General features: G+C 43.2%; 1 protein-coding gene across 1 annotated transcript in view; it reads right to left on the reverse strand.

The window, feature by feature from the left end:
- The window catches only part of EXT1 (exostosin glycosyltransferase 1), a 273,654-nt gene that overhangs the window by 171,047 nt on the left and 76,191 nt on the right, over window positions 1–26,416 (reverse strand). The gene's annotated exons all lie outside the window — the stretch shown is intronic.

The following is a 26,416-nucleotide window of genomic DNA, read 5'->3' on the forward strand; positions in this document are numbered from 1 at the left end:
ACAGGCTCTTTTGAATTCCTAATGCCATTCTGATCAATCCCCACACACAAAACACATCCCCTAACATGCAAAAAATGCCCATTGTAAGGCAAGTGGCTAGAAAAACACAAGAATCTCAAATCTTGTGAGGTGTGGCTCAATGCTCTTTCACTTCCAGGAACCAAAATGATAGGAAATCTCACATGGGGGGCTGGAAGGTGGAGAGGGGCACTAGTTTTTACTCCTTAGCGCCTGGGTTCCTACTGTTTTCCTTGCTGCAGACTCTCCTTCCTCACTCATTGTTCACGAAAGCAGTACTGTTTTATATCTAGGAAGAAAAAGGGAAATATTCTTTATAACGTCACTAAAATTTTGTATTTATTATAGCCAGAACATAAACCCTCAGAGCTGAGTTTCAGAACACAACATAAAGGTACAAAGAGGTTTTCACTACATGTTTCGGTTTTTAAAAATTATTTATTAGTTTGTCTAGAGGCCCGCTGCATGAAATTCGTGCATAGCCAGCGATTAGGGCCCATTGGGGCCAGGCGGATCAAGGCCGGGCCGGAGAGGAGGCGACGGTCACCGGGCTGGGCACGGAAGGAACGGATGCCAGACACTTGACACCACCATCGTTGGTGGCCTGCCACTGCATGGTTCCCTGTCTCCCCACTTTTTCCTTCCCTCGCCGCCGCACGGCCACTGCGGAGGCGAGCGGCGGGCCAATTGGGGCCTGCGGGCCGGGGGGAGACACAGGGCACAGGAGGTTGGCTGCCAGCCCCAAGGAGGGAGCCGGCCCCCCTGGGAAAGGGGCCATGTCTGCCGCCACCCACCCCTGGTTCCCCATCCCAGCCTGAGGGCTGGGGGGAAGGTTGGCTGTGGGGAGCGCACTGACACCAGGGGGCAGTTCCTGCGTTGAGTATCTGCCCCCTGGTGGTCAGTGCGCGTCAAAGCAACCAGTTGTTCCAGTCACTTAGGCTTTTATATATATATATATATATATATATATATATATATATATATATATATATATATATATATATATACTAGAGGCCCGGTGCACAAAATTCGTGCAGTGAGGTTGGGGGGGGGGGGAGTCCTCAGTCTGGCCTGCGCCCTCTCACAGTCCGGGAGCCCTCGCTCCTTACCGCCCGCCTGCTCGCTGTTCCTTACTCTTGGCTCACTGCTCCTTAGCACTACCATGGAGGCGAGTGAGCCCAGCTTCTGGTTGAGCAGCTCTCTCCCTGTAGGAGCCAACTGACCACCAGGAGGCAGCTCCTGCGTTGAGCGCCTGCCCCCTTGTGATCAGTGCGCATCATAGCGATAGGTCGTTCTTGTCGTTCTGCTGTAATGGTCGCTTAGGCTTTTATTATATAGAAGATTGCCGCTGACCCTCCCTCCCCCAATAATCCACCTCTGGGATCCCTTATTCATCCAGGCGTATGCAAAGTGTGCTTCTATTCCATCAAATGTTATGAAAATCTCCCCTGTCCCTCCTTCATTCAATGCTACGTTATACTTTCAAAGGGAAGAAAATTATAAATCGGTTTGTGTGTATCAAGATAGACAGATGCAACAGCATTAGACAACATCAACCAGAACATCTCACCTAAGCAAAACCTTGCAATGAACTTGGGTATACCTCTAGAGGCTTCTAAATGAATAATCTCTGCTCGCCTTGAGGAAGGCTGAGTCAAAAATGCATAGCATCATGGACTTGTCTCAAAGCCTTTCTACCAGGACCAAATAAGCTGAAATTCTGACAGACACATGGGATGCCTAGAGCTGCAAGCCTTGATTCCATTTGCCCGCCTGTCTGTGTAAAGCAAAGTGTCCTGAGGCGATCTATTGTCTTCCTGGCCCAGCGGCATTGCCTTAGCCAGTGTAGGCGGGTATTGTTTAACTTCTTACTGGTCAATAACATGCCCCAGCAAGCAATAAATGTGCCCTGACCCTGCAGCTGCCCTTTAGCCTGACATGCATCATTGATCTTACAGGTCTTTGGAAAACAGCAATCTGACTAAAGCTAAGCAGAGGCCAAGTGCCATTTCCCAATGCCTTCTTACGATTCCTTAGTAACTGTTAACTAGAAAGAGAGCACTAGGCAAATCATCATAGCATGGATGTGTTGGAGTTAGATTATCTTCATGAAAGGGAGGGAGGGAGGAGGAGGAGGAAGAGGAGGGAGAGGGAGAGACTGAGGCTCTATATACACAAAGAATGTGATCTGACCCATATACAACAAAATCTCCTAGTCTACATAATTAAAGTGGGGAGTCTAGCATATCCTAAAGAGGGTGTCTGGAAAGGTAGATTAAGGAAGGAGAAATCATTCCCCATAATCCTATATGTTTTCTTCATTTGATAATAAAAACGCCTTTCATTCATGAAATACCTAAAATAAAACATGAAATGAGACTGTTGCAGGGAGGTCCTTGCCAGGTGAGTAACACACCATACAGATGAGTAGTATCAACTTTTTGGCATTAGTAGGATATCATCTCATACATTGATTTTCTAAATTCCCTACTGTATACCTGCTTTATCATAAAATAAAAAAAAGAGTTTGCAGCTCCTATATACTGGTTTATTTTTATATAACATACATGTTCTACTCTACCAACATAAAATATAAATTAACATATATAAATATTCAGGTTCTACTTCATAACATAAGCCAGTGATTCAAAGATCACATTCAAAATTCAGAGATTTCCCCCAATGCTTGGAAGTACTGAGGTTTCTACTGTGTAAGAAAGCTACCAACGATATATGAATCTAAATAGAAGTGCATTGGGGGCAAATTAGAATAACCATGTTATCCACCAATTTCACAAAAAAAGATTCTACTGAAATTTACTAATATATTGCTACTTTCTCAATGTCTATCAGTTGTTCTTGAAAACTTATCAGAACAAATTTGATTTTTGTATTTTTAACAAATGAATCTTAAAAAGCAAACTTCTGAGATTCTTATTGGTAGAACCTTAGACAAAGTTAAAATAGTCATTTTCTAATATTGTTTTAAAGAGAAAAGAAAGAAAAAGAAAGTTGTTGGGTGGGTGGGTATGAGGGGGCATACATATTTTTTAGCAACAAAATCAAGCAGTGAAAAAATAGCCAAATAAACTATTTTCAAAATCATTTTTCCTTAACCTTTTTTTATTTTATTTTTTATTTTATTGATTTTTCACAGAGAGGAAGAGAGAGGGATAGAGAGTTAGAAACATCGATGAGAGAGAATCATCGATCAGCTGCCTCCTGCACACCCCCCACCAGGGATGTGCCCGCAACCAAGGTACATGCCCCTGACCGGAATCGAACCCGGGACCCTTCAGTCCGCAGGCCGACGCTCTATCCACTGAGCCAAACCGGTCCTGGCTACGACTTTTTTTTTTTTATTGATCATTTTTCCTTAACCTTAATTCCATTAAAAAAGAAGTTCTTTAATATACTATTAGTTGTCATATTTACATTAAATTAAAAATCTGTATGTTGCCCTGGCCAATGTGGCTCAGTTAGTTGGGTTTTGTTCATACACAGAAAGCTTGCCAATTCAATTTCCAGTCAGGGCACATGCCAGGGTGTAGGCTCGATCCCCCCCCTAGCTCCGGAGTGTGCTGGAGGCAGCAGATGGATATTTTGCTCTCACATCAATGTTTCTCTCTCTCCCTCTCCCTTCCTCACTCTCTAAAAATCAATTTTAAAGTTTTTTTTTTAAGTCTATATGCTTTCTAAAGTTACAAAGAGCCACTAAGAAATGAGTTTGTTTGTTTTTTACAATGTACTCCTTAAGACAAGGTATGAGAAAATAAATGGAAAAGCAAAACACCAGTTCCCTTAAAAGCCAGCTAACTTCATTGCAAACTCCGAGATTTTGCAGATTGTATGTACAATCTCAAAAAGAAAAAAAAACCTCATGGATTTTTTTAAAATTTCATTGACAGCAAATATTATTTAACCCATAATCAGAAAGAAATGTTCTGGTCAAAATACAATTTGACCCTTTGAACATCACGGATTTGATCTACACAAATCCACTAATAAGCAGATTTTTTTCAATCAATACTGTAAATATATTTTCTCTTCCTCATGATTTTCTTAACTCTTTCTCTAGCTTAATGTTCCATAAGAATACAGTATTTAATACATACATCATATAAAATATGTGTTAACCAACTGTTTATGTTATCATGAAGGCTTCCAGTCAACAGTAGGCTTTTAGTAGTTAAGTTTGGGGGAGTCAAAAGTATATGTAAATTTTCAGTTTCAAGTGGTGCCAGTACCCCTAACCCACACTGTTCAAGTGTCAACCATATGTATTTACTCTACTTTGCTTTCAATTTAAATTTTGCTCAATAAAATAAAAATAAAAAATAAAAAAAAACCAAACATGCCAACTGGCTAATTATTAAACTTTTTAAAGAAAAATCCCACACAAAAAATAGAGTTCATTTGAAATTAATCTCCACCATAGCTAAATAATACATTTCATTTCTATATTTATTTACTTCACACAAGATATATTTTCATATTTTGTGTTATCTATATTTTTGCTTTAAGCAAAAAGAACAGAAAAGTCAGATTAACACCACATTCTAATATGTTAACAAAATTTTCGATGAGTTGTGGATTAAACCTTGATTCCTAAAGCCCTTGAGGGCCCAGTTTGAAGAGGTTTTGTGCAGTTTAAATAGTTGGGCTAGACAGATGTCCCTCAAAGAAGACAGAGAGAACACACAAACTCCCAAACAGTAGAGGCAAAAAAAAAAAAAAAAAGGTGAAGAAACCCACAACAATCCTAAGGAGAGCAAACTATACATTTTATTGAACTTAAAAAAAACCACAACACTTTTTTTCCGTCCTCCTCAAGTAGAATGTAACTTCTACAAAGGGGGACTGACATGTAGATGTGTACACATGTGAGCATATGTGTGTGTGCATGTAGATAGGTGTAAGCGTGTGTATTTTACTGTTGTATTTCCAGGACATGGCAAAGTAAAAGCCAAATAAACAGTTATTGATAGAATTAGCAAATGCAGGCAAGACGAGAGAGATGGACAGAATAACAGGGGAAAGAGACATTGTTTTGCCTGGGGATGAAAGAGCCCTGGAACTCCGAATCTTTCAGGCATTAAAGGGAGGAAAGTGCCCGTGCAGCACAGTGTAGATGCCCAACTCAGCTCAGTCCGCGGCGCAATCTTTCTATCACTTTTGCAACCACTTGCAATCCTTATTCTGGAGCCTGTGTCTGGGGTTTCGGTTCCTCAGCACTCTAAGCACCACCATCACTGTGAACTTCCCTTCCACCACAACCCCAGGAAATTCCTTTCTGATTTAATCTCAAAGCAAGTCACCCCCTGCCTGGATGCAATTAGTCTACCCACATTCTCCAAGTAACACGCAATCTGCATTATTTATTGGTCTTCCGTATGCTGTTGATTTTAAGCAACAATATCACCTAAGGAAAGTATTTTGACTTAGAGGATCTGAGACCAGAATTTTTTTCTTAAGATGTTTAAATTAATCTTTAGAAAGAGAAAGGAAGAGAGAGAGAGAAATATGACATGGACCCACTGCCTCCTGCAAGCCCCCACAGGGGATTTAGTCCACAACCTGGGCCTGTGCCCTGACCAGGAATCGAACCGGCAACCTTTTGGTGCAGAGGACAATGCTCAGCCAACTGGGCTACACCAGCCAAGGCCTAAGACCAGAATTTTTCATTCATGATAACAATGAGAGCTGCTGCTGCTTACTGAGCACCTACTAAGCACTGCGCAGAGCATTTACCAAATCATTCCCCAGACAGATCCTGAAAGATGCTGTTATCCCACTTTTACGTGGGGACGGAGGGGACAACACCCCGAAATGAAATTGATCTGCGACAGATCCTTGAGGTGGGGAGTGGCAGAGTCCGAACTCAAGGTCCATGCCCATGTTCCTCCCCAAAGGCACCTGTCTTATTGACAGCCAGGGAGTTGTGTGCCATTGGCTGCCCCAGCCGCATGGACTACAAAGCGCTTAATAATGCTTCTCATGATAGAAGGGCACCTCAGACTTGTTTGGAGACAGACAGACTACCGGGGATTAGTCTCATGTCCTCACCCCAGAGGGTGCTCATTTACAGTGTCTGTGCCCACCCGTTTTTTGGCTCTAGATCCCAAGCTCTGTCTGCTACAACAGAGCAATTCAGGAATAGGCGTTTCAACAATGACATAAAACAGAAGCAGCAGCAGCAGCAGCAGCTAATACCTAGGCACTACTTAGTATGTGCTGGGCTCTGTCCTAAGTGTTTTTCACATGTCACTCTTTGAACTTCACAACAACTCTATGGCATGTGAATTTGTATTCTCCTGGTCTTACAGAGGAGAAAACTGAAGCCACAAGCAGTGAAACAAATGAATGAGCTAAGGTCACAAACACTAGCAAGTGACAGAGTCCGGATTTAAACCTGGCAGGTTGATTCTGAGTCCAGGATCTTCCGCGCTATACCTGTTGTCCCCCTGAGATAATGGGCCCTCTTTGCACTTTGTCATCTAAATCCGATGCAAGTGAAGATTGTAGGCTGGCTGAGTGCAAGCTCTTCAACCAACGAAGGACCATCCAGGAAAACAGCACCCCTACGTTTCTTCCTTCGCGGCACAGAGCCCCCTTACAAACTCAGTGGCTAACACACAGCACTGATTGATATGCTCCAGTACGACTACACAGTGGCTTTCAGTAAGTCTCCATCAAGCAGCATCTCTAGCTGACAACATCCCCTCTCCTCTACAGGTAAGCACACCGTTAAAATAATGTTAGCATGCACTTACTGAGGTGCAGCCTTTACAAAGGTGCTTAAACCCTTTCAGGTGTACACAGCTAAGCGCCCCATCAAAGTTGACAGGGCTCTGGAAAGCAATCTGCCAGCCTGCTTCACCTCTCTCCTGCTTCTTAGCCACGCTCTTCAGTTCCCAGGCCAGTTAGAGCCGCGCGAAGAATGAGGCTCCAGCAAGCTGTTGTCGGGCTGACCCCAGGAACTTCCCACCAGTTCTGGAACAGCATCAACAATGGGGGTCCCTCCACCTTTCCTGCTTCTGTTTGGAACCAAATATGTTAGAATCATTAACATCTCGGCGGCAGAGGACCTGGGAATGCGCACCGGTCTCTGTGGCTTGGGAGTACAACTGGAAGGGTGGGATGCCTGCATTCGGAAAACCTGGGAGAGGCCAGCTCTGCCCTTCTGGGAGGCCACCTTCCCTTTTCAGAGCTGTGCCGAGTTTCGGTTTGCTCATCTGTAAACTGGATATAATACCTCACCTACCTCTACGGGTGCTATGAGGGTCAAATAAAACCATGGGAGACAACTGTGGTTCGGTGGAGAAACCATCAGAATGAAGTCAGGTTCCATAAGTTCAGGTTTCATGCTGTCTTAACCCACTTCAGAGTGCAAGCTGGGCTGACGTCATGTAACCTCTCCGAGTCTTGTTTTCATCCCTTGCAAGAAAATGACACGCATCGTGTTCGGAGTTGCTTTATGGAGAAGAGACTAGAACCCACTTCTCCTCGAGCCCAGCCTATGCCACTGAGACAACAGCTGGCTGTGACGTTTGTGGTCTGAGGCAAACCAGAGAGTTCACGTCTCAATTAAGGGCCATCCCCCACGCGGCTCCGGAAGACGGCTGCCAAGCAGACACGCAAGGCTAGTGGTGCCGGCCTTCAAAATGTCCACCCAAGTGCTAAATCCAGATTGTCTCCTAAATGTTAGAGTCAGCAATTACTTCACTTTGGTTTGTTTGTTTTAAGTGTTGGATGGCCATAGAAAACATGTCGGCAGACAGGTTACATAAGAATTGCTCCAACTGTCAGTGTGGTTAAGTGGTTGCGTATCAACCTATGAACCAGGAGGTCAGAGTTCGATTCTGGTCATCAGGGCACATGCCCAAGTTGTGGGCTTGAGTCCCCAGTAGGGGGTGTGCAGAAGGCAACTGATCAATGATTCTCTCTCATTATTGATGTTGCTATCTCTCTCTCCCTCTCCCTTCCTCACTGAAATTGATAAAAAAAAATATATATATATTTTTAAAAAGAATTGCTCCCCCCTCTGAGCATTACACTGAACAGTTAGAAAGGCCTTAGGTAACCTCAGGAGATCTTTGATAACCTTGATGAAAACCACCCATTTCCCAAGGAAAATGCCTCCATGTAAATCAATTCACACAAAAGTTGGCAACAGTTTCATGGAGCTGCAGAAACCCTTGAAAGCCCATCCATGCTCCCCAGGTTAGGGTATCATTTCTTCCAGGATTCTGAATCTTGCCAAAACAATCCAAAGCACAAAAGCCAGGCAAAAGGACTCCCCAGTCTTATTCTTAAAAGTCGGGTCTCAAAGGAATAAAAAATATAATAATTACAGAGAAGCATTTATGTGAGAAATGAGAGCCTTGTATTTTAACATCTACATTTTATAAAATATAACTAACTCGTCACTGAGCCCACAAATTAACCTGGAAAAAGGCAATTTTGTACTTTGATCAAATTAGTTTAACTCAATTTGCCCAAGTTCCTATTCTAATAGATGCACAGCGTCCACAAAGACAGAATGAGCAAGTGCAATGGGTTTTAGAAGCAGCGGTCCTCCTGTCAGAGCTTCGCCCTGCGCTCATCCACTATTTCTCAGGAGCCTCAGTTTCCCAGCCTTGAACAGTGTTAATACCATCTATTAGGCAAAGGTTGGTGGAATTAAACCATGAATGGAAAGTGCCTGGGTCAATGAACATTTGTAGTGGTTGTCATTTTGTTGTTATTTAACGACAATGTAAGCTAGGTCATTTATGTTTTGCCCATAATAGTTAGTACAGCAGAGATTTTTATTATTATTTTACATTTATTTAGGTTCTCATGAATAGATAAAACTATATATTTTAATTGATTTTTATGAGAGAGAGAGAAAGGGAGAGAAAGAGAAAGAAACATCAGTGTGAGAGAGAAACATTGGTTGGTTGCCTTCCACACCCACCCAGACTGGGGATTGAACCCAAAACCTGGGCATGTGCCCTGGGGGAATTAAACCTGGGACCTTTCGATGTCTGGGATGATACTCCAACCAAGTGAACCACACCAGCCAGGGCCAATATGATATTTAATCAGACATATACTTAATAGGGTTGCTTCCAATTTTGTTATTAGAGGCAAAAGTGTAGTAAAAAAAAAAAAAAAAAGAATTTCGTCCATGTACTTAATTTCTGCTTCAACTGCCTTATCTAGAAATGAAAACACAATTAGTCCTACCTCACAGAGTTGTTTGAAGAATAAAATAAGCTTAAAATCCTTAATTCCTGAAACTGGCTAAGTAAATGCTCAGCAAGTGTTAGGTGGGATTATTACTAAGGACACAGGCCATCTTATACCTGAGTAAGTATATCTGTAGGAAAGCTCCACGTAGTGAAACTACCAGGACATTTAAAGGAAATGGGAGAGGGATGGTAACGGTGGAAGTTCTAGAAGATTGCAGAATCCACCTGGGAACGAGCTGGCCTGGGCTCTGCGGTGGGGAGAGACCACAGGTGCCCAGAGGCCATGGCACAATAGCGACTTCAGAAGCCGGGAAGTCCTCCCTAAATGAAGTGCTCCTGGGATGCTTCGGAAAAATGACCACACCTCCCAGACTCTCACACCCTCCTCTGTTGTTCTAAATAAACCACCAAATGTCCTAGAAATGCCAACTGCTTGGCAGCCAGACTCCATTTCCCAGATTACCTCTCAATCCTGGAAGAAACATCACAAACTTGGCCAAGATCACTGGTCCCTATGTTCAGTGCTGGCTAATGAGGCGGTGGCTCTGCTCCACAGAGGGCAGCTCGAGAGAAGGATGCGGCGAAGAGAGAGGGTCAGAGTGGGTAATGGCTAGATACTACCCAACCTGTGCAGACTCCATGATGGCAAGGAATACTGCATACACCAACAGTGGGTCTACTTCTAGCTGCACCGAAAGTGCATTTAGCGCAAAACAAAGAGGGGAAGAGGCCCGTTTAGGAGGTGCCCAGGAGGAGTTATGGATAAGTTTCAGGGCTAATAAGGCAGCTCCATGTACAGGAGAAGCTATAAAAGAGATAAGTTAGAGCAATCTTTGCTCTTCAATGTCTTTATTTGCCTATCAAGAGATGGGTGTTAGGATTTAGAGTTGGCTGGATACCTGTATATTTTCAGACTTGTTGGCTTCTTCCCCCTCCCCCCAACCTCTACTTCACCTCTCCCCAAATCGCAGCAAAATAACAAGGGCAAAACAGCACTTTGACCACCAGCTGGGAAGATTTCCAACTGCAGCCGCTTGCAAAGAAAACCAACATAAATTTCACGTGAATGTGTTACACCGGCCTCCTGAAATCCATCTCACCCGTTTAGGAGACCTTTAGAGCTGTTCCTACTGGTATTAGCATTCGGGACCATCCGGAGCCTGTTTACAGAGCACAGCACTTTGCGGGAGCCTTCCATTACCTTGGGCTGAAGGCATCCATTCTCCAGGGCAACAGAGCGGCCCCCAAGTGGTATTGGGATCCATGGAACCTCATGAAAGTTTTAAGAACTCTCTCAACTCACGTCTCACTGGTTCTCACTCACCATCTCAGGCATCAGTTTCTCCTTTGGCTAGAAGCTACTTCCGTGGCGGCAGACTCTCAGGGTACCAAGGTTTAGGGTAACACTCCAATGGGGGAACAGCATTAATGAAAGGGGTATTCAATTCTATCCGGTAACATGACGCTGGGAGGACAACCGTAGAGTAAGAGAGAGGAGGGGTAAGGAAAGTGAGAGCCAAAAAGATACACACACAAAAAAAAATGTATTCTCAGTGGGGAAAGATGTACCTGCCCAGCTATGGGTACTTGTCAGCTCTAGCAACGCAGCCACCGCCTCAGAAAGGTCCTCAGTGGCCACCACAGCTAAGTCCCTCAGATCCCTTTTCCCTGCCTGATTTTTCAAGATGATACCTGACTTTAACCGCACACTCCACCTGCTACTCTGTCCCATTAACCACCTCCCTACCTAGAATGAAGCTACGCAGGGGCATGAACCATGCCCATCCCATTGACACTCCATCCCCCAGGGCTTGAAGAGCACCTGAAATACAGCAGGCACCTCATTAAATATTTGTTATAAACACTAATGAATGAATAGCTGGGATTAGGTAATCACTATTTTTTTCACTTAAGATTTTGCCTGTAAAATGGGATTTCTATAAATCAAAGTTCATTGCTCACTACTATTACATTATAACTAGAGGCCCAATGCACAAAATTTGTGCAAGGGGCTCGGCCCTCGCAGCCCCACCTGCCTCGCCCAGCCCTCGCAGCCCGGGCTTCGTCCAGAAGATCGTCCAGAAGGTAGTCTGGATGGTTGTTCTGTTGTTCGGTCTAATTAGCATATTAGTTCTTTATTATATAGGATGTGAAGAAAGCAGGTGGGGGCAGGGGAGCATCGAGCAAATACTACATGGGAGTCACCGTGCCTCACATTTTATTTACTGGGTGTCCCAAAAAGTGTATATATACTTTGAATGATTATAAAGTCAGTGTTCATTAATATACAGTTCATTTTCAAAATTGAAAAGAATCTACGGATATGAATAATTTTTTTTTGTCCATGCCTGTTTTCAAACTGATGACAGTTCTGGTCCAGGCACTGCTGATATTTCGAAGCAATGGAATCCCAAATATCAAGAATCATTTCGTTCGGTATTTGTGTGCTTTCAATTCATCAACTCTTGCCAGTTTTGTACCATAAACTTTACCTTTTATGTATCCCCATAAAAAGTCTAGTGGATAAATTTTCTTTGTTCAAAGCTTAATCTGGCTTCACCCATTATTTCAAATCAGTGAAACCTGAAAATGAGTGAAAAGTAAGCGACTTATCAGCTGTTACAGTGCTTATACATTTTTTTTGGGGGGGGGGGTCACTCTGTGTCCCCAAAAATGTATACACACTTTGAATAATTATAAAGGCAGTGTGTATACTCCAACTGTGTTTTCGAACTTCCAGTGGCATTCAGAATGAATTTCCTTTGTTCAAAGCTTAGTCTGGCTGAAAAGAAAGAAACATCAATTGAGCTATCAGCTGTGAAAGTGTGTATACAAGCCTGGCTGGCACGGCTCGGTTGTTGAGAGTCAACCTATGAACCAGGAGGCCATGGTTCAATCCCCGGTCAGGGCACATGCGCAGGCTGTGGGCTCCATCCCCAGTGTGGGGTGTGCAGGAGGCAGCCGATAACGATTCTCTCTCATCACTGATGTTGCTATCCTCCCTCTCCCTTCCTCCCTGAAATCAATAAAAACATATTTAATAAAAAATAAATGAAAGCAGCTCCTCTCTCTGGACTTGCCTGTGGTTTCACATGGTTGGCATGTCCCCAGGTGCAATTCCTCTGCTGTTCCCAAGTACACTCATTTTTTTTTTAAAGTGTGTATATATGTTTTGGGGACACCCTGCATAATAATCCACTTAATTCTGTGTTTCATTACCATTTACTAATTTAAAAGACAAACTGGCAGATGTAGGCTTTCAAAAGCTCTCACCAAAGAACCTTGAAGTGCGTGCCAGATGCTGGCTTTAGGGCCAAAGCCATGCTGCAATCATCGAGTTCAGAGGCTTGCCGGCAGCTTCCGCTGTACACAGAGGATATAAGATGGTGCTGGCCCCGGGCTGAGGTCTAATTCCTGACGAAGTCACTGTTTTCCATAGTCATCAAAAGGCACTTCTGCCCAGCCGGTGTGGCTCAGTGGTTAAGTATCAACCCATGAACCAGGAGGTCACACATTCCTGGGTTTCGGGCTTGATCCCCAGTAGGGGGCATGCAGGCAGCAGCCAATCAATGATTCCCATTATTGATGCTTCTATCTCTCCCTCACTCTGAAATCACTAAAAACTTTTGTGTGTTTTTTTTTAATAAAAAGGCACTTCTGATGTGACCCTGTAGTAGCACTTCTGGGAAGCTACTACTAGGCCTCAGACTAGAGGGAGTGAGCTGCCGGTCTCACCCGCACAGCCCAGGTTTCTTCACTAGCACACTGGGGCAGACCTCACAAAATCCTTCCAAGCTGTGGGCCCCCGGCGCCAGGCAGCAGATCACTACAAGGCCATGTGACAAGGTGGTCTGCCGTGGAAGGACTCTGCCCAGTGAAAAGGCTTTAGGCTTTGGTGGCAGCACAGGGCAGTTAAACAGGACTGTGGGATACAGACACCTGGCTAAAATCCCAGCTCTGCCTGTCACTAAGGGGCAAGTCCACCCCTTCTCTATCACCTTCCACATCTTTGAAATGGGGGTGAGAATAATTACTGCCTCACAGGCATCCTGTAAGACTAATGGATGAAAACTGCCAGGCACATAATGGGCACACAGATTAACATTAACCAAAATGTAATTATTATTTTTCCTCACAAAAACTTTTACTCCAGGAGGTTTTTGTTTGTTTTGGTTTTTTTTAAACTCATTCATATTAATCTGACTCTAATCCTTCCTGAAATAACAGGCTTTTCCTTAGTTTGTGGTAGCAGAGTGGTGGCCTGATTCTTTCTATCATCGCTAAGAAGGTACCTGACCCCGGCTCTCTCTCTTGTCCCTAAAATTAAGCAAAGGAAAATATCCATGCTGCAGGTGAAGAAAGTGTGAGCTACCTATGTGTTCATTGATTTAAGACAGACCCTAATCCTACCTGAGCTGTTTTACTTACGTTGGAATAGAGGACTAGGGTAGATAAGCCCTTCACTCTAGCCCAGAGAGAAGAGGAGAGGAGAGGAGAGGACACCAATGGCGGGACAGAATGTGGTACTTAGAAAGAAGGAGGCAATGGACTTGGAGTCAGAAGGATATGATCCTACAACCTGAAACCCACTCCCCATATATAGTCAGATTTAGCAAATAAAAATATAGAATACCCTATAAATGAGAATTTCAGATAATGTTGTTGCTCTTTTAGTATAAGTATACCCCATTAATTTTTTTTTTTAATATAAGTATAGCCCACTCTATTTTCAGTATAAGTATGTCCCAAATACTACATGGACCATACTAAAAATATCCACTGTTTATCTGAAATTTAAATTTAACTGGGCATCCAGTATTTTATCTGGTAAAGTCTAAGCCATGTAATGATCTTATAAGATTTTACCTGATGTAGTACGACTATGGAATTTGGAGTTAAGCAGAGCTGTGTGTGAATTGCAGCTCAACTACAAACTAAATGAGTAATCCCAGCACCTTGAACTAACTGACTCTCACTTTCCATATATGTGAATGGTGATGACAATACCTCACAGGGCTGTTCTATGGGGTAAATTACATAAAGATAATGAAAATACTACTGATATTGATGATGTTTCATTTATTAAACAATGATCAACAAATGTTTAATTTTCTTTGCTCTTTGAGCCTCAAATATTTCTGACCTGTAAAATGGGATTAAAGGTATTGGTAACAGAATTCAAATATATGTTCTGATAAGAATGATACCTTAGCCTTCTTCCCACTGATCTCTGGGGAAATCTTAAGAATTTACTTTCAGTTTGCAAAATACATTCTCTCCCAGTCAAAAAAAAAAAAAAGGCATTTTTTTGGTCTGCCTAGTTTTGATATGTAAATGCAGTTGGTGAGAAATTATCTTGAGTTTTCTCTCAAGAGTTAATATACTCTCCCCCTAACATTCCCTAAACCAATACTTCCTTAAAATGTGGTCTGAGGATGTCAGTAATAGAACCACCAGGAGTTCCTAAGGACTTTCCTGGACCCCAACTGCAGTCTTACCAAATCAGAGTTTCTGGGGTGGGGCCCAGAGAGTATCCTTTTTAATAAATCACCCAGCACACCGAAGTTTGGACACCATCCCCCAAAATCCTCAACCCCAAGCCCAGGAGCTACACTGGCAGACTCACCTTTCCCAAAGCTAACATCTTCAAAAAAGTAAATAAATGGGCCCCTAATATTCTGTGAGGGCAGGAATGGCAAAGCCTAGAGTGACACAGGAATGGGAGCCTCAAAGCCTTTATAGGAGGAACAGATCAGCCCATCTAACACTCTGTTTTGGAGCATTTGTGTCAAATTGGCATTTCAATTTCAAGACCGTACATAAAACCCCATTCAATTATTTAGCACAGTACAGATTTTACATAACTCTTGAAGTTACTGACTCAATTCATTTTCCTTCAAACTACAAGACAGATTAATCTAAAATGAATTAAGACAGGCAACCAGAAGTAGTGTTACCACGGCCAGTAAACAGTCCTTAAACTGCTGGATCAGTAGGCAGCTTACGATCCTTGAGAGCACTGGATGCCACATCTGCTCAACAATCGCGGGCTCTCAAGCTGAGGATTTAGAAACCGTGTTTGTCCACAATAACAAGAACTCAGGAGAGGGGATAATGCTCAACCCAAGCTCTTGCTTTTACCGATAAGTATCACTTCTTCCCCCAAAAAGAGAGATGGTGAAGACGACTCGGGTACCAATATTTCAAGTACAACCAAATGTGTACATGTCCCACATTTCTGTAAGATAACACTGCCAAGCATTTAATGTTATTTGTAAAACACCATAAATTATACCTTATTGCTTAGAGGCTAGCAGAGAATAAAAACAAAGAAACAGTGATGAGATAGGCTAAGAAGTATTACAGGAGGGAGTTTTCGTGTCAAAAGGAGCATCAAAGCCAGATGTTGGAGAAAGAAACATCACAGGAGATTTCCTGGAGAAGGTAACATCTGAACCAAGAAGGAAAAGGAGACGTTATGTGTGTAAAAAGATAGCCAGCACTCTAGAATGTGGTCTTATTTGGAAACAGGGCTGCTGGAGATACAATTCATTAAGATGCTCTCATCCTGGAGTAGGTTGGGCCCTTCATCCAATATGACTAGAGTCCTTGTGAGAAGAGGAAAGAGACACAGAATGGAGACTGCCATGTGGAGACAGAGGGGCACAGACACAGAGGGCAGGCAGCCCTGTGAAGGTGGAGGCAGAGGCTGGAGTTTGGCTGCCACAAACCAAGGATCTCCTGGGGCCACCAGAAGCTGGAAGAGGCACAGAGAGGAGCCTAGTGGCTTCAGGGGGACCCTGGCCTGGCCAACACCATATTTTTGGACTTGGAGCCTTCAGATCTGTGAGAAAATAAATGTCTGTTGTTTAAAGCCATGCAGTTTATGAGGCTTTATTATGGCGACGCTAGGCACTAATCAAAGAGGAGTGTGGGGAAGGGGATGAGATCCCGGCCTGGGTCAGCCACAAGTGAAGACCTGGAGGTAAAGGCGAACACCTTGGTTCCCAGGAAGCACAGGAATTCCGTCTGGGGATGCCAGAGAGGGGGAGGCAGGCAGTGGCTGGAGGCAGCAAAGGCCATCTCTGCTCTGCGTCATGCCAACCAGAAGGGTCACTCTAAGGAGCTAAACCCAACCTCCAGCGAGGCGAACAAGAAGCATGAAAATGCTCCCAGTAAAAAATTAACCTGCGACTAACCCAGGCCGTGATGGAAGAGTGCTCTCAAAGATCATCAGTATTGACTGACAGCAGAAAACCAAGTTTTCAACACAACCACAAAACTCGGAGTCGGTGACTGGAAGAGACACAGCAGCCTCTGGCGGTTCTGTTTCTCGATCTTGGTTACACAGGCGAGTTCACTTTGTGAACAATCATCAGGCTGCGTCCTAGTGACCTGCGAACTTCCCTGTATGCACAGAACCTTTATAAAAGTTCCAGTGAAAGAGAGAAAATGTAACATTTAGCATCTTCTTACCCCGGGTGGACTGGTGCAATCATATTTCTAAGGATAAGATGTCCATCATCTTGAACAAAAGTACTTCTAGCCATCAGTCTGCTTCAATCTGAATTTGATCACCTTGGCATGAATTTTAAAGCTCCAAGACATTACTAAGTAAAACCTACCTCCTTCTCCTTCTGCATTATCCTCTCTCACAGGCCAATTAAAGAGCATGTCTGGGCTGGCCTGGGTTAATAATAGAACACTACTTCATATTTAAACAACAGATCTCCCTGCACTGAACGGCTTTGTCTCTTGAAAAACCTCAGATTTCATGTGCGATGGGAGTGACGTGATGCTTGTTTTTACCTGCGTTGCTCAACAGTAATAAAGCCAGCACTGGGTCCTCAGGAAAGCTCAAGTCCAGGCCAGAGACTCAGGATTCTGGCCCTGGATCCCCACTCGCCTGGCTGACACACAAACACTCTCACCATGTGTTTAGAAAGCCGATGAGAAACACTTACAATGGGCCTGCAGTCTAATGAAGCAACCATAGAAAACCTCCTAATTGGGAGATTGCATTGCTAGCTATAACCCCCAAATGGCTTTTCCTGATTACCAAAGCAACTCAAATCTGTACAATCTTAATTTAAAGCAGCATCATTCAAGACTGCAAGGACCCTAACTCCGGCTAGGCAACATGTCCAACCATTTACTGGCCTTACACCAGCCTGCACACACTCGTGTGCACACATGCCTTAAACCACCAGACGTGGAAGTCCCTGGACGGATCTCGGGGCTGCTAGGAGGATGTCTGGAAGAAGGCAGCGAAAGAAGAGCCCTCTCGCACAGGGTTTCTATGCATGGGCTCAGAGTGGTTCTACTTTCCAGAACCCTTCCTTGCAATGTCAAGAAGAAAATGAGTACTGTTCATTGCACCAGGAATTTTTTTTCCCTGCAACTCATTCTCATACTTCTTAGAAATCTCAACAACCTATGGAAGAACATTGTGATATACAGGGTGGAGCAAAAGTAAACTTATAGTTGTGAGTACGAGAAACACAGTTTAATTCTTGTTTATTGTTACTTTTGCTCCACTCTGTATACATATACCAATAAAGACAAATCTATAGGTGTAAGTTATGGGTTGAATTGTGGCCCCTACCCCAAAAAAATTCATATGCTGAAGCTCCAATCCCAGTATCTCAGAATGTGATCTTACGGAAAACAAGGTTGCTGCGGATATAATTGGTTAGGTCAGCATGAGGTCATCCTGGAGTAGGGAGACCCCTAATCCAAAATGACTGGTGTCCTTATAAGAAGGGGAAATTTGGACACACACACACACGCACAGAGGGAGAACACCAAATGGAGATGAAGGCCGAGATCGGGGCGATGCTTCTAAGCCAAGGACAAGAGAGATCCCCAGCAAACTGCCAGAAGCCAGGGGAGAGACATGGAACCGACTCTTTCAAACAGCCCACAGAGGGAAGCAATCCTACTGACACCTTGATCTTGGACTCCTAGACTCCAGAATTGGGAGGTTTGTGTTGTTTAAGCCATCAAGCTCATGGGCTTTGCCACTGCAGCTTTAGCAAACGAATTCCGTGTAGATGCACAGATTTTTAACGAAAAAGCTTGTGTGCCAATGTGTCCTATTTGTATGAGCATGTACACAGTCACCCACGGGTGAAGAACCTCAGGTGACTCACCCCTGGGTTGTCTGATTTGCAGCAGTTGTGGGTACGTGAGGTTAATCACAGGACTAGGGAAATTCTGACTCACAATCCCTAAAAGCCTGAAGTTCCAAATTTTGTCATGCAGCCCTGAATTCACTTCAGCTCTGGGAAACCTCAAATCCCAGAGAGAAAGATGATCTGGTTTTCTCTCTCTTCCTTCCAATACAGAGGCAGGTATAATTTAATAATAGCGCCCTGCTTCCCAGGTGCAATTAAAAATGGCCTTCATTACTCCTCCGAATGAGTGTGCTTTATAATGCTGCAATCTACAGTTCAATAAAAAAGCAACTACTGCACCTATCATGGCAAAGCTGTAAAAAGTGATCAATGTGCTTTTGGTAGCTCCAGAGGCAGAGAGGGGGAGGGAAAAAACTTAAAGAAATAGACACAAAATAACTTGGTGCCATGTGAGCGGCTTTAGAAATCCACAGTTCTTCGTTTCTGAAACCTTTGATTTCCTTAACTTTAATTGATTCCTTCCCCTTTCACTTAGGAAATAGTAAGGTGGGGCGGGGGCAGTGCCAAAAACAAAGGAGGTGGAAATGGGAGAAATAAATTCAAACTTTTAGACAGGGGGAGACCGAAGTCTTACGCACATGTGACTCTGAGTCCTCTGAACTGTTATAGTAAAAATAAAATAAAATAAAATTAAAATAAAATAAAATAAAATAAAATAAAAGAGTATGTACATGTATGCATACATGTGCATGTGTGTGTGAGTGCATGTGTGGATGTGTGTGTGTGCTTGCACGTGTGTGTGCACGCACGCATGTGAGTAGAGCAAGAGAGGGAGAAATTAAGAAAGAAAAAGTGAATCAGTGACACGCTTGTTGGAACAGGAATAATGATTGATATGAGTAACCCAGCATTAAATTGTTAGCTAAACCACAGGTAAATGTTGGGTTGAGGTTCCACTGCAGGAAATATTTGTTTCCCATGACTATTCATGCACATCATCGGGACCCAGAAAAGGAATCCTTATATGTTCACAGGCATGGTTTTCTCCAGGCCTTAAAGTCACCAGTCTTCATCCTTCTTTTCCCCCATTCCCAACTACTCTAACATGGTGATCTGAACAAAATAAAGATTCTTGGGTGTCAGGCACGATTTTTAACACTGGATATGTATCAAATAGTGTTAGAGTTGCAAAGGTGAAACACCTGCCCATTGAGAAATGGCAGAGACAGGATTTGAACCCAGGCACCCAGGTTCCTGAAGTCTGCTTTCTAATAAACAGTGGTTAAATAACCAAAAGCAATACGTACACTGCATGAGGAATGCTTCATTTATTGTCTCGTGTTTCAGATCCCAACTCATCCGATATGGAAAAGCTATCCCAGCCATATAGTCAGTCAGCCCCGGTTATCAATTTGCGGGATTAGTTACAGTCTCTACTTTTCTTCCACCTTTATTTGTCATTTTAATGCTCTTCCAACAGCTTCAGAAATAACTTATTGTATGCACGCATATATACGGTGTCCCAAAACATGTCGACACACACTTTGAATAATTATAAAGTTAGTGTTTAAGTAAAATACCTTTCATTTTCAAAACTGAGCTGTCAGCTGTTAAAGTGTGTATACATTTTGGGGGGGACACCCTGTATTCTGGGCTTTATTAGCAATCCTTATAAAAAAGCTTGCCTGGAGAGAATTGGAATAAAATTTCATTTGGAAATGATTGACATATGCAATCCACCCATCTGATCTTGGTTCCTACAGCCACATAAAATGTTAACAGTTCACTCTAAGGCAACTAGAGTTCACTGTGACACTATTAGAGCTTCTATCCACAAATCTCCCCCCTTGCTAGAGTCAGAACGAAACAGCCCGTGGTCTTTTCTCCACACCTTTGCTTTTAGCTTTGGTGCTACATTTCGATCCAGACCTAGTTGTTGAGGTGTGTGTCCAAGGTGGAGGTGGTTTTGAAAGAGTCCGGTAAAATCAGAACAAGTTTGTGTTATCTAAAACACACTACAGATGCTACGATGACCCTCTATAAAACTGCTTAGTGCATCATCTGAACCAAGGTGCAAACATGGAGGCTTCTCAAAGATTCGCCCACCCAGCCTTAGACAGCTAATCCTTGCTGTCACAGTCTTCTTTGATTAAAACACAGCATATGCCTTTCAGCATTAGCACTGTCTGAGGTTATTTTAGGACTGTGCCTAATCGAATGATATTATGTTATAGGTTCGCACGGCTGAGGGGAAGGAGGCCTGGATTGTGCGGCTCAGAGAGTCTGTGTGATCTTCAGCCCTCACTTCTCTATCTCGGTGACCTTCCAACAAGGCAGCCTCTCTCAGCCACGGCTCCCTCGTCTGTAAAGCCAGGATGGGACTACCTACCCTTCTTCTGACTTCACGGGGTGGTTACACACAGAGCACATAAAATGACAGATGGGAAAAGTACAAATTGTTCAGCATCATACCGAGTTAGTACTGAGCCCTGTGGGGAACACGGAGTTAAACCAAGTCTACATCCTTTGGTGGAATTTAACTTTTCTATAATAAACTGCTATACATTATTCAGTTTCCAGTATATTTTGTACATTAGAACCATATTTATGAGTTCATTTCAAAGCTTTCTAATTTCAGTTAGACTCGGTGGAAAGCTTACATGTTAAAATTTCTCTATAAATCATGTATTTTAATAAAAGTTCAAGTTTGAACTTTTATTAAAAATTTTTTTGAAAGAAAGAAGGTTTAATTGGCAAGGACTGTCTAACTATACACTTTGGGTTGCTTCTATAAACATATTTTTCATGCAGCAGGAAGCTGATAATGCCTTACAAAGATTTTGTTAGGACCGGTAAAATACGAGATCTTTACATGTCTCTCCCCAAAGTCTATGAAACTACTTCTAACCTGGAAATCCTCACGGGGTCAAGTCATTTGGCAGCTAAGTTATAAGATATATGTGTTTAATCTCTCTTTTGGACTAAACATTTAGCTAATTGTCAGGAAGGTTCTGACATTAAAAATTTACGACTCAAATAAAACTTCTAAGCAGAAGTTCAGGTACTGAGCCATAAGCACTGCAGAATGGACACTGTTGGAAGATGGCCAATTCTAAGAACATAAAACTTGTCACCCTGGGTCAGACCAGAAGTCTAGTTTCCATCAGACTTTATGTGGCATCAAAACATGACCCGTACAACAGAATCGTCTACCTATGTGACACTGCCCTCAGAGGTAGGGGCGTGGGCTGGATGCTGCTGGAAATTGAGAAGCCAGCATTGGGCTTTGCCTAAGTCATTCTAGAATACTCAGCCCTGGCACTCCAGTCTGCACAGGTGTTGGGGATAATGAGCTCTGTATGCTAGTAACCCTCGGGGCAAAGACATTCCATTCCCCTTTATTCGAATTAAACTACCTCCTTGTAGCTTAAAGAGGTGCCCTTTTGTTCCAGCCCCATGGAATTTGGGGACCAGGTCCACCTGCCTATTCCCCACCCGTCTCCCTTCATCCTACAACTCTCCAGTCCTAATATTTTTGCTCTTTACTTTCTCCAGAATCCACACTATCCCCTTGATCATTTGAGCTGCCCTGATCAACCTATTTTAGTGAATGCAGAGAGAGATTTGGGTCATTCATAAGGGTTCTCCGCCTGAAATAAAATAGAGACTTGGCCAAAAACCAAAAATTTTATTACTGAACTCAGGGTTCACCACTTGGGGTGCTCTACTCAAAAATGAGACGTGGCTGTGGCAAGGTATTTTATTTACTTGCGGCAAGTAAAGGAGACAGGGGATTCATATCCAGAGCTCTGCCCCACTGGAGGAAGGTGTAGCCACTGCTTAGCTACACTATTTGGTCAAGTACATGTTGATTTCTTCTTGGTAGTGGGCTACACTTATCAGGTTAGGTGACTGTCAAACTTACCCTATTGACAGCTGCTCTGCAAAATACTGGGCTACATCTTAACATTTGTCAAGAAGAGCATTTAATAAGAATGGCCCAGACCTTGAGACCCTTGTCCTCTTTAGCAATTTCAGTAAGCCTCCCAACTCACAAAATTCCATAAAATCCCAAGTAAACTGACCATCGATGAAACTTCAGCCACAGCTTTCATACTGGTTATGATTGTTAGCTAAGAGCAGTAACTTGCTTGGTATCTGTGAAGTGGAGATACATGAATATATAAGGGGCTAAACAAAAAGGAAGAAGGGGGTGATATATAAAAAAGGATAAAGTCCCCATTTCCCTTAGCATCAGCCATGAACTCCCAAAGTTAATCCAACAATGTCTGTAATTGTTGTTCATTATTTCAATCATATCAAAGGCTTATTACTTTCTGGAATGCAACTGGGCAGATTAAAAGAAACAGCCAATTACTTTTCATGACAAAAAGAAAGTATGTCCTATCTTTTATGGGGGTAAAAGCCTGGGAAATCAGGGAGGAGAAAAAATATAATGAACCTGAACTATACAAGCATAAGGTTCGGCACCCAGGCACATATTTGCTATTTGAAAACTTTATCAAAAGTCAAAAGCCAAATAAACGAAGGGTAGGAAAAGAGGGACAGGTGGCTGGAGAATTAAGTCCGTCGCCTCTGTCTGGTGACATAAACCAAGTCATCCACCGCAAAATATTCCAGGCAAAGGTCCCATTACTTCCTGGAAAATAACTGAATGTTATGTAAGTATTTTAAATGTTTCATTAAAACAAAAAAAGCAAAATAGTTGCTTTGCTTAGGATGAATTAGGGTAAAGTTGACTTTCATATTAGCTAAGGCAAAAGGAAGTTTGAGGAGGATAAGGTAAACAAGGAGAAATTATTTACTTAAAAAAGATTAAACTATTTTCAAGCACTTCAAATACAGTAACATAATTAGTATACAAACAATGAGCTAATTATTTCCTGGCTCTGGCTTAGAAGAAAGCTCATGAAGGGGTGGGGGGTGGAATAGGCAGGGGTGGGGACCTTCAAAATAGGAATAGCTCAACTCCCCTGGCCATTCTAGATATAAGAAGTGAACTGATGGAAATACATGCCCACTCACTCCCAGGCTAATGGGAAAATATGGTGATCATCAACAAAATCTCCAGCCTTCAGAAGTGAACACGTACCAGGTCCAGACGCAGGGCTGTTTTTAAAAGCTCAGCGTCCTGCCCCACCCCAAACCCCCAATTTCTTTTTCCTTTTAAAACTGAAGAGTTAGATTTTTAAAAAGAGAGAGAGAGAGAGAAACAGTGATGAAAAACTTGGGAGAAAACGTGGCTGCAACATATCTCTAGCAGCTTATTAGGAGCAAGACTTGAGCGGAGAAACAGAGCCGCTCATTAGTGATAATGTCAGTTCCAGAATTAGCTGTGCCATTTCTTCCATTCTTCCTGCGTATTTGTTCACGGTCACACCACAGATTAAGCACTTAACCTGTGCCGGCTGCTGGGAACAGAGATGTCGTCGGACACTCGCCTTCAGAGGACCGCGGCGAGTCCAGCGTGGCAGCCGCTCGCTTTCCCCTTCCTCTTATCTCGCATCTCCCCCTTATTATTTTCTGAATGCCTCACTGAGAGATGGCAATGGGAAATTTTTCAAAATAAGCATGGGGGGTATTTATGTTTCAAGATATTAACCACAGAAGCAAAGTAGATCAAGGAAGGCGAGAACGTGTGAGCGCTGTAAGCTAATACCCTTTGTAACTGCCAGGGATTTTCTTGACAGTGTTTTATGATCAACCTTTCTAGGACGGCTGACTGCTTAGGAATTGGTTGGAAACAACAAAAAGAAAATGCCTAGAGTCTACAGATAGAAACTATGTTTAGGCACCAAAGCTCAACTGTTTTCCAAAAGACACTTCCTCCCTACGCAAAGGAAGCATCTACATCATGCATTCATCCAGCCAGCCATCACTTGTATTTCTTTATTCATTCGTCTATTCATTCAACTATTATCTAGGGAGACCCTACTATATGCCAGGCAATGCACAGGCCTAGGGATGAAAGGGCTTGAGAGAAAAGGAAAGAAAAGGAATGGGAAGGAAAGGGGAGAAAAGAGAAGTTTCTGTCTTCATGGAACTTGTAGCGTGGTGGAAGGGGAAAGATGCGATCTAAATAATCACAAAAACAGAGCGCTTGCAAACGGTGATAACTGCCATCCATGAGCAGCCCAGGAGACCATGCAGCACACAGCAGGTGGCTGGTCTATTTGGAGGAACCGGGGAAGCCTTCTGTTTGAGGAACTCACAGAAGAACAGGGGCAGGTGTGGAGAACTGAGAAGCAGGGGAGAGAGGTGATAAAGGTCGCTGGAGGGACAGGGGGAACCAGCTCATAGGAGGCACATCAACACTGTAGGGCCTAATAAGATTGTCTTTCATCCAAATAGCAGGAGGGAGCTGTTAGATATTGATGTGTTCTCAACAGTGGAGTCAGAAGTCCAGATTCATGAGTTCAAACCGTACCGTGGATGTTGTATCTGTGTGTGTTTCTATGTATGTGTGTGAGTGAATCCTTACATCAGCACGAGGTAGCTCTAGAAGAATTCAAAGAAACTGATGTTAGTGGTTGCTTCTGGGGAAGGGAACTAAGAAACTACAAGCTAGAAGTAGAACAGAGTGGGAAGGAAAGGGAATCAGTAGCTATAAAAAAAAGGGGGGGAGGGTGTCACTAAATTAGAAAGATGCACAGAATTATGGTGGGGAAAAAACAAAACAACGAAACACAAAACATATTCAATTACCAGCTCCATTCCAGCCTGATTTTTGCTGGCGTGCCCATAAGGAGAACTCCAAAGTGCAGGAGTGGAAGCAGCCAGCATTCCAGCCAAAGAATTTTGGCTTGCAGAATAAAAACAAAAACAAGACAACTACACCAGGTTTAAGATAACTGGCAAGAGCCAGATACTATCTACGCAAGCCCCGCTCAGATGTACCTTGAAAGAAGGCTGAAGGGAAAGTTTAGAAGTTTTCTCCAAAGTGCTCCTTTCAACGGCTTTGACCATCTGGGCTAGAAAAGGCCCAAACAAGCAAAATACAAGACCCAGCAAATGCAGGCACAAGGCTGTAAAAGGAGAGTGAAGAGGCGGTTTGCAAGGTCAGCATGTTGCTGAGTGGCTAATTGATGGGGCTGTGAAGCTCAGGCAAAGCAGTTTGGGGCAGAGAGAAGAAAAAAAATGCGGTGAAAGGAACATTATTTTTTTTTTTCTTCCCTATTTTTTTTTTAAATACCACTTCAAAGTGTTGACAATTACGAAACATGTCAGCTGGTGGTGGGAATTCATCATATGCGCCGTAAGTGACAAGCAATGAGAACCCGAATCCTGAAACTGGATGGGCTTCAAAAGTCCCTGACAATCACTGCCATAAATCATCCAGGCACGTCAATCTTTGCCTGGAGGAGGCTTTGCAGACAGCAAACATGCAAAGCAAAAGCTCAAGCAGAAAAGGGGTGCCACGCTCTGGACGGGAAAGGATGCCACTCTCGTGTCAGCATCGTCTCTTCGGTTAAAGAGGCTGCCGTTATGCGGAGGTTACGATCAGAGACATCACCCGCCACTGTCACCATAATAAAAATGCAAGAGACACAGGAGCCAAAGCCCACCACAAAATTCCTGGGGTCCATGTTGGCTCTACGAGGAGAATTTCAGGCCCTGGTTCACAGGTAATGCACACGCCCCTCTCCCCAACAGCCTCAGTATTCAGTTGAGGTGAGGACTGGGAGAGGAGATGGTGTAGCCGCAGTGTTTATTTCTCAGAATCCCCAAGTGAAAGGCTTGGGTGATTACTTTTTATTTACTCAGAGTCTGTGACTCAGTCCTGATACACATTAAAAAGGGCAATCCCTAGACTCCTTTCTCTTTCAATTGCCCTACTTTTATTTCTTTTAATTCAATTAAACACAGCCAACCTGCCTCCTAGCTATAGGTTTTTAATATAAACTGCCAAAATTTCAAAAGGGTAAAAGAGATCGCTCCTTCAGATAATATCTATGTCATCCTCATCCGGAGGAGTCTGGCCCGTGTGAAACCACTCGTGAGAGA

This window comes from Cnephaeus nilssonii, assembly GCF_951640355.1.
Source record: "Cnephaeus nilssonii genome assembly, chromosome: 18".
In the NCBI taxonomy this organism is placed as follows: Eukaryota; Metazoa; Chordata; class Mammalia; order Chiroptera; family Vespertilionidae; genus Cnephaeus; species Cnephaeus nilssonii.